This window comes from Rhipicephalus microplus, chromosome 4 (assembly GCF_043290135.1).
Source record: "Rhipicephalus microplus isolate Deutch F79 chromosome 4, USDA_Rmic, whole genome shotgun sequence".
NCBI classification, from domain to species: domain Eukaryota; kingdom Metazoa; phylum Arthropoda; class Arachnida; order Ixodida; family Ixodidae; genus Rhipicephalus; species Rhipicephalus microplus.
In genome coordinates, this window is record NC_134703.1 from 57,010,837 (window position 1) to 57,024,047 (window position 13,211).

Consider the following 13,211-nt stretch of genomic DNA (forward strand, 5'->3'; position numbering starts at 1 on the left):
AGTCTATTTTGTTCTTAATATCGCTATGAGGGCTATTCATGTCCACTTATGATACACCTGTTTTCGATAGAAGGTATTCAAGATCCGTATATTATCGCATTCTACAGATTCTACTAATACTTCCCCTGTGTTATTTATAGTACCAATGCCATAATCTTCTAATGCCTGGTCTCCAGCCTGCTTCTTCCCTACCTTGGCATTCAAGTCGCCCTTCAGTGTAGTATATTGTGTTTTTGCCTTACTTATTGCCTATTACACGTTTTCATTGAAGCTTTGAACTAATACGTCAACATGAATAAATGTAGGTGTGTATGCCTGTATTACCTAGGCCTGTAACCCTTTCATTAATGCAATAGTATTCCTCTACATTGCCAGCTATATTTCTGTGTATAAGGAACCCCACCCTCAGTTATCTTCTGTCAGCCAAGCCACGATAACAAAGGACGTGCCCATATATGCTTCTTTTGTCTTCCAAACCACACTGAGCCCTGGTACATCTTATTGAACACCCTCTAGTTCGTCGATACACAGCTAGGCTTGCCTCACTAGATAATGTTCTAGCGTTAAGTGTTGCCAAGTTCAAATTCCAATGGCCGCGTCTCCAGACCCAGAGATCATTAGCACCCTCTGCTGCGTCGCACATCTAACCGCCGCCGTGGCCAGGGGCTTCGCAGCCACTGGGTGTTTCGCAGCCAACCCTTCTCTGGTGGTGGTGTTAACACTGTGGTAAATTGCCCAACTTGTAGATTGCGTAACCTCTTAGATACAAAAGTCGATTTGCGCTCCACTTCAATACTTTTACACATCGCTACAATAAGTTTTTGTTTTTGCAACAAGCATGATCCTCCGTACCTCCTCTGGTTCCACTCATAGCGAAGAGGAAGAAGGAGACGGAAGAAAGCGTGTTGACCTTGAAATGGAGCAATGAAAATGAACTCGAGTTAAGTAAACAAGAATCGCTCACCCATTGGAATTGCAAAATGACTTGGACGATTATATAAAGTAGGTAAACTGTAAAGTGTGTTGCTTAAAACGGCGGAGTAAACAAGCCGTGGCTCTCTTATGACGAAGTTTCACGGACAGAAATATCCGCCAGTAGAGCACCGACGTCAAATGGAATGAAAACAAGGTGATGCTCCGAAGGCACTCTACTCCACCGAATCGCATTCAGTGCTTCATATAAAACAATCATCCGTAAGAAAAAAAGTACTTCCTTTCTACCGTATGGATTTGCAAAGGAATGCAGTTGATGACCTCGTGATGCGGACGTCTCTCCGACACACTATAGGCTTATGCTACGTTTGTAGACAGGAGCCGTCGACATACCAAGGCGATTCTATCGACGTCAAAGCGCCTCGACATGGTGGTCCTCACTCAGCCCAAAGCTCCAGAGCACCCACTTTGATCACGTGACAACTAGCATAGCAGATGCAAAGCTGCCTCCAAGCACAGCGCTTTGGGGGAGGAACCCTCGCACGTGCTGTGCTCGGAGGCAGCCTTGCAGCTGCTGTGCTAGTTGTCCCCTGATCATAGAGGGTGGCCTGGAGCTTTGGGCTGAGCGAAACCTATGCCCTTTGACGTCGATACAAGTGCCTTGGTATGTTGACGGTGCCTACCCCTGTCTACAAATATTCTAGGTCTATAAGTCTACAGTCGGACACAGGAAGTCTGGAGAAGCTTCCAACAAATTAACCGAGCGCGCAAGCTGCTGAACTCCGTGACTAAAGCAGTAGACCCGCGCAAGCACTCGGAAATGCTCTTGAAGGCAGGATCACCGACCGTCCCACTCATGACGTCAGCCTGGGGTGCACGCCCATTGGGGTCGGCTCGTGTGGATCCCCTTTGAGGAGAAAATGCCGTGGACTCCTAAAGTTGTATCCGACTGTATTTCGAGAGCTGTATACTTGCGTACTAAAATGATGGCAATACGAACTTGATAGATAGATAGATAGATAGATAGATAGATAGATAGATATTGATGAAAGGTAAATTGTTTAATGAAATGAACAAGAACAATTGATAGCCCTGAACTGCTTGCTCGCGTGATTGCATCCCCACTTTTTAAAGCCAAGACAGAAATGCCATTATGAAGCTTGCAAACGTTCATATAGTTCATGCCGCAGAAAACAACAACAACAATAACACGTACCAAGTTTCAGCCTTTGTGTGAAGTGGCGTAAAATTTGCCCAGTATTACCTACAGCGCTGGGTTCACTATATACAATCAAAATAGTTCACGGTTACTATTATTGAGTTGTTTAATATAACCGTTTCGCTTTACGTGTAAGACCGCGATATGATTATGGGGCACGCCGCAGTGCAGATTTCAGGAACGTTTTGACCCATTCGGGTTCTTAAACACGCATCCACATCTAAGCATACTCTCCTCTGACATTTCGCATTCACTGAAATGCAGCCGCTTTGGCCGGAATTCGATCCCGCGAGCTTAGGATAAACAGTCCAGCACAACGACCGCTAGACAACCGCAGCAGGTTCCTTCGAGTGCTTGGGCACGTCCTTTCGAGAACAAATGACCACGGCAAAAAATAAATAAACAAATAATAATGGGGTAATGTCTTGTTCTATCCCCTGAGAGCAATTTTTAGGATGCTTAAAGACAGAAAAGACGAAGCAGAAGAATAAAAGTAGGCCGTTAAGAAGAACCTGTTTTTTTAAGCCACAATGAAAGGTAAATAAAACAACAGGTAATCTTGAACAGCAAAAAAAATATTGTTAATATATCATGGTATACAGGCACGCGAGACAGTGCTCTGCGGCGTACCATCACCATCGCTTTATTTAAGGCCTTACTACGTAGCAATGACTTACAGTGCCAGTCTTTTGTGACTCGCATGTTTTAAAATATGAGGAACGAAGAGGTCGAGAATCGGTGGCTGAGTTGAATTTTATCGGCAAAGGGCGGAGGCACGCGGTTTTCTTTCGAAGGGCAATTCTTGATGGATGAGAAGTTGATGTATATGAACGAACTCTCCGGGCACATTCGACAGCTCCGGGTACATTACGGATGCCCTCCAAGGCTCCCCGGTCATTCGGGTCATCTGTAACGGCACAGGAACTTTGCGTGCGAGGGTAATTTACGAGAGCGTGTTGTTTTGCGAGGACTATCGCAGCAATGATGCACAATTTTAATATTACGTGACCCTCGTTCAGCAGACTATCGATCTGACTTTTGGAAGCACCCTTCTTTAGCTGTGTAGCAATCGGCAAAATGGGTAGGTGTGTATTGACATTTCTCAAGACACGTTATAAAGCATTCTACCGACATCCTCATTTTCAATATAGCAAGAAATCGCCTAGATAAATTCCGGTATTTGTGTTTGATTCCATCCAATTTTCTTTCCATTAGGAGTGGTGTACTCAAACCAGATAGGTAGATAGATAGACAGACAAATCGATAGATAGATAGATAGATAAATAGATAAATGGATAGATAGATAGATAGATAGATAGATAGATAGATAGATAGATAGGTGTCTTGTTGTCTATACAACGGCTCGATTGTCCATAAATATTTATCTGCATTGCATAGAACAGTGAGAGCATACTTTGTTTACTGCTTGCAACGTTTATGCGCTGCAGTGCTATCAGTTGTATGAAGTGATATGCCTATAATGGCTCATATTCTGACCAACTTAGCTTTCTGTAAAATGTGTGCATGACACATACGATTACTCATAATTTTGTTTAAAAATGACAAAAAAGCATTGCAGGGTAGGACGTTATAGTAATAGACAAACTAAGCCACCTATTCAAGATGTATATAATTAGTACAACGAGCGTCTAAATCTATTTTAGAAGGCGTGGCGAAGCGCTACTTCATACAACCAATGAAGAAACAAAGAGGCACAGCGTATAACGAGCACGCAAGTGGCTGTGGTGAAACCAGGCTTTGTATCGAACGTAGAAACAGCTTCTACATGAGAGCTTTTCTTTTTTTGTGTGTGACAGTGAAGATACTTTTCGCAAACTCAGAGCAATCGAGGCACCGAGCAAAACCGCGCTTCGAAAGAAAAAAAGGAGAAGAAAAAGTGCTAGAAAGCCTACCTCAATCTTTTTCAGGCAACGGTGGCGCGGTAGTTTCTTCGGCAAACTGTTCTGGAAAGGAGCCAAACTCAGTTAAAAAAAAGAAAATTGTAGGGCGAGGACGAGTGGTAGGGTTAGGGCAGGGAAAGGCGGGGTGGGGGTGGGGAACTAAGCTAGGGGGTCACTTCTATCCCAGCAGCAGTGGTGGCAGCGAAGAAAATGGCGGCGCAAGGAAGGGCTCTTCTGTAGCTGGCGCAGTACGACGGCGACGACCTACCAAATCGCGAACCGATGTGGCGGACACCAGAAAGAACGCAGATATTTATATATAATAGCGAAGAAGGGCAAACCCGGGGCAGGCGCTGTGGCTCAAGCGAGCCGATAAGGTCCAAGAGCGGAAGCACAGATATATCCCTACTTGGAAGAGCCGCTAAAGAGCACGAGACTGTCGCTTCCTGTCCCCTTTTCCTCTCGGCTCTCATCGGGGAGTGGTTACAAAAGAGAGGAGAAAGGAAAGCAATGAAGAAAGGTCATAGAGGATGGAGAGGGACAGAAAGCCTCCCAGATGCACAATCTCTTCAACTTTTTTTTATTTTCCGGTTGTGTCATTGGCAGTGGGTGGCGTGGCATTCATACCAATAGTAAGTTGGGCGAGGGTACCTAATTATTCGGCGGTAATAGCCTCGCCAGCAGCAGCCTCTCATCGTGAGAGTGGCTACCACGCGATAGCGAGCTTTTCAGCTGGCCCGTCGCCCCGGTGTCGCTAGCCGACACGCTGATGGTATTCCCATCAAATTCGACCAGCACTCAACGGACATTTGTACGTTGGGAGAGCCGCGGGGAAGCGTTCGGCGAACCCTTCAGCGAGAAACTTGGTGGTGCTCATCATCGGGAAAAAAAACCTTGCTCCCTATTTCTGCTGGGGCGGCATCCCAGATTGCGCGCGCGAGAGCTAACGCTAGGAGACTGATTACTGCACCGGCGGGGCATTCCTAACCGGCTTCCTGGACTACGGAGTCGAGAACCGGACCGATGAGGCAAATTGCGTTCGAGTGTGTTTGTGTGTTTTTGCGAAAGGGTGCAGTGTGAAGAGGATATGAAGGATCATCGATGGATTAGCAAGCGTGCTTTCGTGTAGCTGTCAGATGGAAATGCGTTTTTTTACGAGTACATCGATAGAGTGACCCTTCTGTTTCATTGTGACAAGAGTGCGTTAGCTTGCGAGTTGTGTTAGCATTTAGTGCTGTTCATATACAAAGGTGACGACAGCACGTCACGGAAATTGTGGCAGTTGTTTCCAAGCTTCACTTAAAAAGGTGAAAACGTGTGTGCCGCGCCATTTCTCTTCGAAAAAAAGTGTAGGGACAGTTTTTTTTCCCGTGATCTGAAACTTGTAGCTTGCAGTGTCTTGTCAAATCTCCGTTAACTTAATACCATGTTATGTTTTCCATGCCGCATCTCCCTGGTTGTTTATTTATATTTCAAACCAAAACCATCAGAAATGCTATAATACGAGCGTATGAGCCCCTGCTCTAATTAAGGGGTTGAATTGCGGCACCGTCTGTTTGCAGACATAATCGTACACGCCATTTTAAAGTTACTTTTTAAAACTTATCTCATGGAATCATCCATCGCCACAGTCATGGTCTCAATATCTGGTTGGGGAGGTCACAACCTGATAAATATGAAACGTAAAACTTTCCTATTTTCTAACGTCATTATAAATAGGATCAATAGAACTGGGAGTATTTGAAGTGTCGTGATGAAGTAGTACTAAACGACGGTAATGCGTGTATTGGCGCATAAAGCAGCGAAGATGAATTTCCGCCCAATCAATTATGCGTGTAAGTTTTAGACGTAGCCGTTACGTATAATTATGATTATTCCCGTGTGGATGGAGCATGCTAATAAGGTGGCAATGGGGGCTAGTTGGTACGTATTCGTGCTTGTGATGCGCTGCAGGGTAAGCAAAAAAATGGCAGATCCCAAGTACAGTGGGAATCACTGATATGCGAAGCACAAATGAGCAAGGTTGATATGTCACTTTAAAATTAGCACTACGTTATGAGGCGAACGTAAATTTTGCTGTGCATGATTCCCATGTCATGATTAATATGTTTGCCTCTGGTATTTGTGTTCGTCGCCCATTTACGTCACGTGATACCAAATATGTGAAGATATAGCGAAACGGCAAGTGTGTTACGAGCGTAGCTTGTAGTCATGTTTTACATGACACGCATGTCATTATTATCATGTTTAGACGTGCCCTTTACCTTCGTCGTCTGCTCATGTCACGTAATACCAAATTTGGTATATGTGAAGCTAGTGAAACGGCCTTGAGCGCACCATGAGCGAGGTATGTAATCATGTTCTTACATGACACACATGTGATGATTAGCATGTTTGCTCCAGCCATATACCTTCATAATCCATTCACGTTACGTAACACCAAACTTGGTATATGTGAAGCTAGCAAAACAGCTACGAAGCGTTGTATGTATTCATGTTCTTACATGACACGCATGCCATGATTATCACGTTTCAACCAGTCATATACCTTCTTCGTCCATTCACGTCACGTAATACCAAAGTTTGCATATGTGAAGCTAGCGAAACGGGCGTGAGGGCATCATGAGCGTGGCCTGTATTCATAGTTTACATGGCATGTATGTCATGATTTCTATGTTAGGGCCTGTCACTTATATTCGCCATGAAGTCATGTCATACCAAACCAGTTTTGCAATATGTCATGCGAACGAAACCACCCCAACAACAGCAATACCATAACATGTAAATTATGACATTGATGACATATAATTCATGATTTTCATGTTATGACTGGTCGGTTATGCTCGTCATAGTGTGATATCACGCCATATTAATTTTGATATATATCTGATTATCGAAATGGCCACGAGAGCGCAAACTCGTATGCGGCTAGATAGATAGCTAGATAAATAGATAGATAGATAGATAGATAGATAGATAGACAGATAGATAGATAGATGGGTAGATAGATAGATAGATAGATAGATAGATAGGTAGATAGATAGGTATATACGGTCAAATTCGCCGAAGTTCACTCAAAAATGTTTCGCATTTAAAAAAACCAGAGACCAAACAGAGTGATCCGACACAGAGCTTGCGCATCACTCTGTGTCGTCTCTGTCTTTTTTTTTACCCTGTAGCGCACGCATCAGAAGCATGAGGCATGATGATGGATGGAACAGTTGCAATGGTGCACGGAAACGGTAACACTCACACAGATGCGTTAGGTAGACTTGGTAATTAGCCTTTTTGTCGCACGTAATATGTGAATCTGATCCAACGTAGTGCTTTTTGTGTTTCTTTTTCTCTTTGTTTTCCTAAGTGATTCGTGATCTGTGAGAATATTGAAGTACTTTGTGTTACATCCTGTCTATATTCTCTTGTTTGTACACGCCACTGAAGTGATTTTGTTGCAGTAGACAGTTGTACTCACCTGAATTGTAACCAGTTTGCAATAAACTTCCCTGTCTCTTCAGAATAGAGTGCTCTGGTACCCTCGCCGAGTCTCTCCTCAACATAGAACGCTTCAGAAAAGCGTAACCGTTAACTGTTCAAACGTTAAATGTTTAACTGGTCTTCAGCGCAGCTAACCGTTATAGCTGGTTCACCTCTCTTTCCTATCATTAGTGTCTTGCTTTCTTTCATTCTATGTTTGTATTGAACAGAACGAAATGATAACCTTACATATTAATTGATGCGTTCATAATAATTAAACACGAGAGAAGCTGGGAAAGACTGAGGTCTTAAGTGGCGGAACGTTGTTACATGACGAATACTCAAGTTGAACCGCTTGAGTGCGTTGGCTCAAAGGGGTCCAGCTAATTCTTCCCGCTTGCAACGAAGAACGATTACCTAGCCGAAACGTCGGCTTCAGTAAAAAACGTAGCTTATCAACTTCACGTTATCCTACACTAAAGCGTATTCCGGGTTTAAGCTGCAAGCTATCATTCATATAAGGAAACAAAGCAAGAGGGACGAAAAAATATGTAGGAACCACTTCCTTTGACACCCGAAAGCGTGCCTTCACTCGCGGCTGACGGAGACCTTTTGTTTTCCTCTTAAGTTCTTTTGTTGCGAATGTATCTACGTGTGACGCATTTTTCGGTAGAATACCTACATACCAACGTGAGCTATGGGTTATATCCCGTTTGCGAAGCGTGACAGCTGTGGCCACTCCGACATTTTTACGCAATATTCTGAAAAAAAAAAACACTGCTTACTTATACTGGGTCTTTCTCTCGTGACGCCGTCACTTGGGATAAAACTCGAAAAAAAAAAGACGGAAAAGAATGCGCGTAGTCTTTGTCGACAAAAATGTTTTCGCCTACCACGCCTCTCATTCTTTCTTTGATGTGACTGGCGTTCGAAATCTATCGCTAAGAGGCAGATGCTCGTCTTTCTTTGCACTATAGCTGTCTGTTTTCATACGCGCGCATGTGCAACCAAACACACACACACATACAAACACTCGTGTGTGTGCGTATATGTATATATACATTGTTTGACACATGGTTCGCCCTCGCAACGTTGACAGGGTTTTGACTTGCCGAACGGTTCGGTACGTTACATTTCTTACATACCGTCTCTTCGACACGCGATAATCGAGAAAACAGAGAAGAAAGCAAAAAAAAAAAAGCGCCAGAGCGCCACTCGACTATTTCGTGTTATAGTTTTCATTGTTTTTGTAACTGTACATTTTTGTTTTCTGTAGGAAGACACGGCAGTGGAGAGAAACGCGCTCTCGCCTCTGTCTAATTCCGCACACGTCCAGTTGGCAAAAGCATCTCACCGTCGCCATCGGTCCTACATTTCCATGCCGTGTTTGACCGAAAGACGAAAAGCCTTCGTTGAACGTCTTTTCCTTTCACTTTTTTGTTATATTCGTCCGTTGTTTTATTTTTCATAAAGGCCAGTTGGAAGCCACGTTATTCTTTATCGCGCATCGGTACAAGTGACAAAGTACGGAATGCGACGCACCCGCTAATGCCTCGAAAATCGAGCGTGCGGCTACTTTTTTTTTTCAAGTCCGTGAACAGAAAACGACGGAGAAACGAAGAAATGGGGGAGCTCGCTGAAGATGGGAGTTGAGGACGGTCAATTAAGCGTACCTTGTAAAAAAAATAACGAAGTCACTAATACGTTTCTCGAAAAGGCGACAGACCGGAAAAACAGTAATTCGTCAATATTTATAATACTGACTCGGAGTAAAGCCCTTCCTAATTTGTTGCCGGATTACTCCAGCAGTTCGCTTCGAGGTACCGTTCGAGTAAATCAGCCGATTTTTTATCTCTTCATTAATTGAAATGCTTCGAAAGCTGCTGATTAAGTAGGCTAAGAAAAGAAACACCGTTAACAAGTGTGTCACTGTAAATAAATAAAACTCTAGGGCAAATAATAAGTCAACAATCTCCGCCGACGCGTGCGTAATTAGCCGACTTCCCGTCCTGCCGTGAATTTAAAAGCCGAATTCTTATAATTAATATCACTTTTGTTTATTTGCTCTCTCACATTGAAAAAGATATGTGGGAGCTCAGGTAACACTTGTGTGGAGAAACAATTTTTCGTACACACTGCTAATGAGAAAGACGTAGTGAAAGGAGAAGAGCCCGTGGTATATTCTGGTAATGGCGCTGAGGTAAGCTCGCTTCGAGAGTTTAGTAAAGTTTCAGAGGTGCACAAAGGGTGCGTACGCATGCGCGAGAGAAAGGGGGTGTCGTGAGGAGGAACGCGCGTTTCGGACAACCAGCAGGCTGAGTTCTCCGCAAATTTCTTGTTCTTTCGGCGTCACTGGCAATTAGAGGCGCAATTTAGAATGAGCTGAGAACTCGGCTGCTGCCGCGCTACGCGCGGGGTCGCAGGCAAGCTAGACAGTGACTAACGACACTACCATGGTTTGCTCCTTCCATAAGTTTTAGCCCGATGGAAAGCAGAGGGTTGCCTGAGTGGGAGGGCAGTCATTTTGCTTCGAGCCCACTGCAGCTGTGGGCTGCTTTTTCTGCCACTAACTACAGCCGGGGCATGATGGCGAATAGTGCGTTACGTAAGGGCCTAGAACTGGGGCATTGCTGAGTGAGCCTATACTTGCAGAGACGTTGAAAATGTGTGCCCCAGTAAAGCGGGCTGGCTCTTAGTGCGGGCACACACCATACTCAACGGATCCCTATCGACCCGCCACGGTCCTTTGTGGGCGCCGCATGTAACTTAAGGGTTCCTAAAATGCCGACGAAATGCACTGTTTCCGCTGAAGAAGCAAAGTTTCTGGCGTTGGACCATTTGAGCACCATGTACCGTGGTCACGTGAACATGTTTACACTGACGGATCGGTGTGCACACAGACTGATAGCTGCACAGTGGTTTCCTGCATAACCTCCTAGGGCGTGTCATGGTTGGGCCGCCTGGATCGTGTTGTGTCGATGTCGTCCACAACAGTAGAAAGCGCATCAATCACCGCGGCTTTGCGAAACTTGTAAACGCTTTCCCCGTGAAATGTTGTTGTGCTGACTGATTCACAGTTCGCACTGTAGAGACTTCGTCAAGGGCTACCTGAGGAATAATAATCACAAGATAATCACTGGCGCTCATTAAACACCTGATCGACAAAAGCTTCAATGTAAAATTTCAGTAGATGTCATCCCACGTTGGAATTGAAGACAATGAAAAAGCTGATGCCTTTGCATGCAAAGCGTGAACTTGCGTTCCAACAGTAAGAGCTCCTAAGACGTACCAGAACAAGAATGTAATATGCAATCACTTCAGGGTGATCCACATGTTTCCGCATCAGTCATGCGCAATCCACAGACTTTTCACAAACCAAGCGACGCTGCTTTGACGGATAAGAACTGACTCCGCATACACGCCGGCTTGGTTATTCAAAACTGGGTGAAGCGCTTCCCGTTTTGTGCCGTTTGTGATGACACCGCTGGCATCGAACATGTCATTTGGCTGTGCCCGCAGTTTGACAGAGAAAGAAGAGAGATGGTGCGCAGTTTGCAGGAGAGAGAGAGAGAGAGATAAAGATGCAAGGAAAGGCAGGGAGGTTAACCAGACGCACATGCGGTTTGCTACCCTGCACTGGGGAATGAATAAAGGGGAGAAAAGAGGTTGCAGAGAGATGAGAAGGTAAACACAATCACGAGCACACTCGGGGAGCACACACAGTCTACAGGCGGTCGCTCAGGTTTGTTGACTTTAGGTAAAGTAGCAGTGCTTTAGTTGCTTTCTGCGCAACTGAGGCAGATGCCCAATGTCCTAGTATCTTCTCACAAGCAAGGGACATTGGAAGATGTCGTTTTTTGAAGGACCCACTGCGACGAGGAGGAGTGTGCAGGGGATTCTGATTACTTCCCTGCGAGACACTGGGATCAGTGACATTTGGGGACTGACCTCTATAATTTAAGAGATGCTCAGGCGGAACGACTGCCGGCCTTTTAGGCCAGGTTAACCCTGTTTTTGCAACATCACGGCCACCACCACAGGGCACACACCATATGTGAGTGAGTCGATGTATATGCCGAGGAGCAATGAAGTTTCCATCTTCTGCACTCTCTCTCTCTCTCCTCAATATATATATACATACCCCGTGCCCATTCCTGGTGCCAGAGGCGTAGCCTGTGGATGGCTCATCGTCGACGCGCCCTAGACACATAGACACATAAACTGACCGGTAGACTTGGCGGCACCTAAAAATAGTAATATATTTACTCTTTACACCTAACTAGCAACAGGATAACTAGCAGTAATAGTGGTAGTCGGAGTGCGAAATAAATTTGTAGTTCGTAGACATTCCTGACGCCAGTAGAATCTGAACTGTTTCGATTTCTATGAAGCTGGTTCAGGCACTTTGAGTGATAGAAGTAATTCCAGTGGCAGTGAATGCTCAAGAAGAATACACAAAAAGGTAAACCAGTCTTTCGACAGCGGCTTAACCAGCACAATAGTTTGAAACAATGCAAAAAGTTTGTAAAGTAAATTATCAGACCAAGGGCAATGAAGTGCACCGTATGTGTTAATAACTTTTTTGAGGCGATTGGGTAAACATGGACATCGTGGCCCGTCCATCTTTTGCTGAAACGGCAGATCTGTATACTGAATATCGAGCCAGTCGTCTGTGATTGTTCATTTTTTTCTTAGCCCACCGATTAAGAACCCCCCATGCTGAGTTTTTAGCAAACAAAGTTTAGCTTACCTGCAGCTCACGTTTTGTCAAGTGGTGTGGTGAAAGTGAATAGGTATCTTCTTTTTTTTTCGTCCTCTTCTCTGTTGAGCAACGATGCCGCAGGGACCCCAGAAAGAACTTGCAAAACAAAGAAAATGAATCCAGCCTTCTGTTCGCCCTAACGCCGACGAATCGGTGGAGTGTCCAGAACACACGTCACGATCCACCTCGTCTCCGGAAAGTCTCCTATCGTTTCATCATCTGTCGTCCCTCCTTCATCCGTCAAATCCTCACCTCTCGCTGCCGGACAAAACGCTGCCGGGCGACGGGAAGCGGCGTTGTGTCTTTCCCGAGTCAGACAGTTATTGCGTCTCCCCGAATCTCGGATAACACACTAAACTCACGCATCACGTGCCATACGGAGACGATGACGGTCCACCACAGCGGGATACATACGAAGGATAGGAAGGATGGGCTTTGGCTCGGTGACAGTGACGACACTGCTGTTTTGTTACATCACTATCAGTTTACAACACGGGCCTGACAGCCTCTGTTCGATTTGAGCGAGCCACTCGGGCGCTTCTCTTCCAATGACGCATCCTCGGATGTTTCGTCTCGAAATGACCGGTCGCTTAGGGAGCCCTCCGAGCAGCCGAACTCGACGAGCCCGCGCGCATAGCGCGCGCCCCGAGTTGTTCGAGGGACGCACGTGGCTTAGCCAGCGACCGAGGATGGAGTGATGCGGATCCTGCGGGAAGCAAAGGAGCGATTCGGCTGACCCTCCTCTCTCTGATCCCGGTCCTCCTTAAAAAAAAAGAGGAGGATGAAAGAAGGCGAGAAAGAGAGAAGGAGGCACCCGCAGCGCCTCGCCGCGGCTGTTTCCAGAACAAGAGGCAGAAAGGAAAGGAGGAAGATGACTCTCACTCTCAGCATCCCCGCGAGTGCTTTCTGGTCCACGGTTGGC

The 13,211-nt window shown here is 45.4% G+C and overlaps 1 protein-coding gene across 1 annotated transcript in view; it reads right to left on the bottom strand.

Moving 5' to 3' along the window:
• The window catches only part of LOC119172659 (neuronal acetylcholine receptor subunit alpha-10), a 339,242-nt gene extending 326,259 nt beyond the window's left edge, over positions 1-12,983 (bottom strand). The window contains exon 1 of the mRNA XM_075892797.1: positions 12,278-12,983. The gene's annotated coding sequence lies outside the window, so the exon portion shown is untranslated. The remainder of the gene's footprint in view (positions 1-12,277) is intronic.
• Between the last annotated feature and the right edge of the window lie 228 nt (positions 12,984-13,211).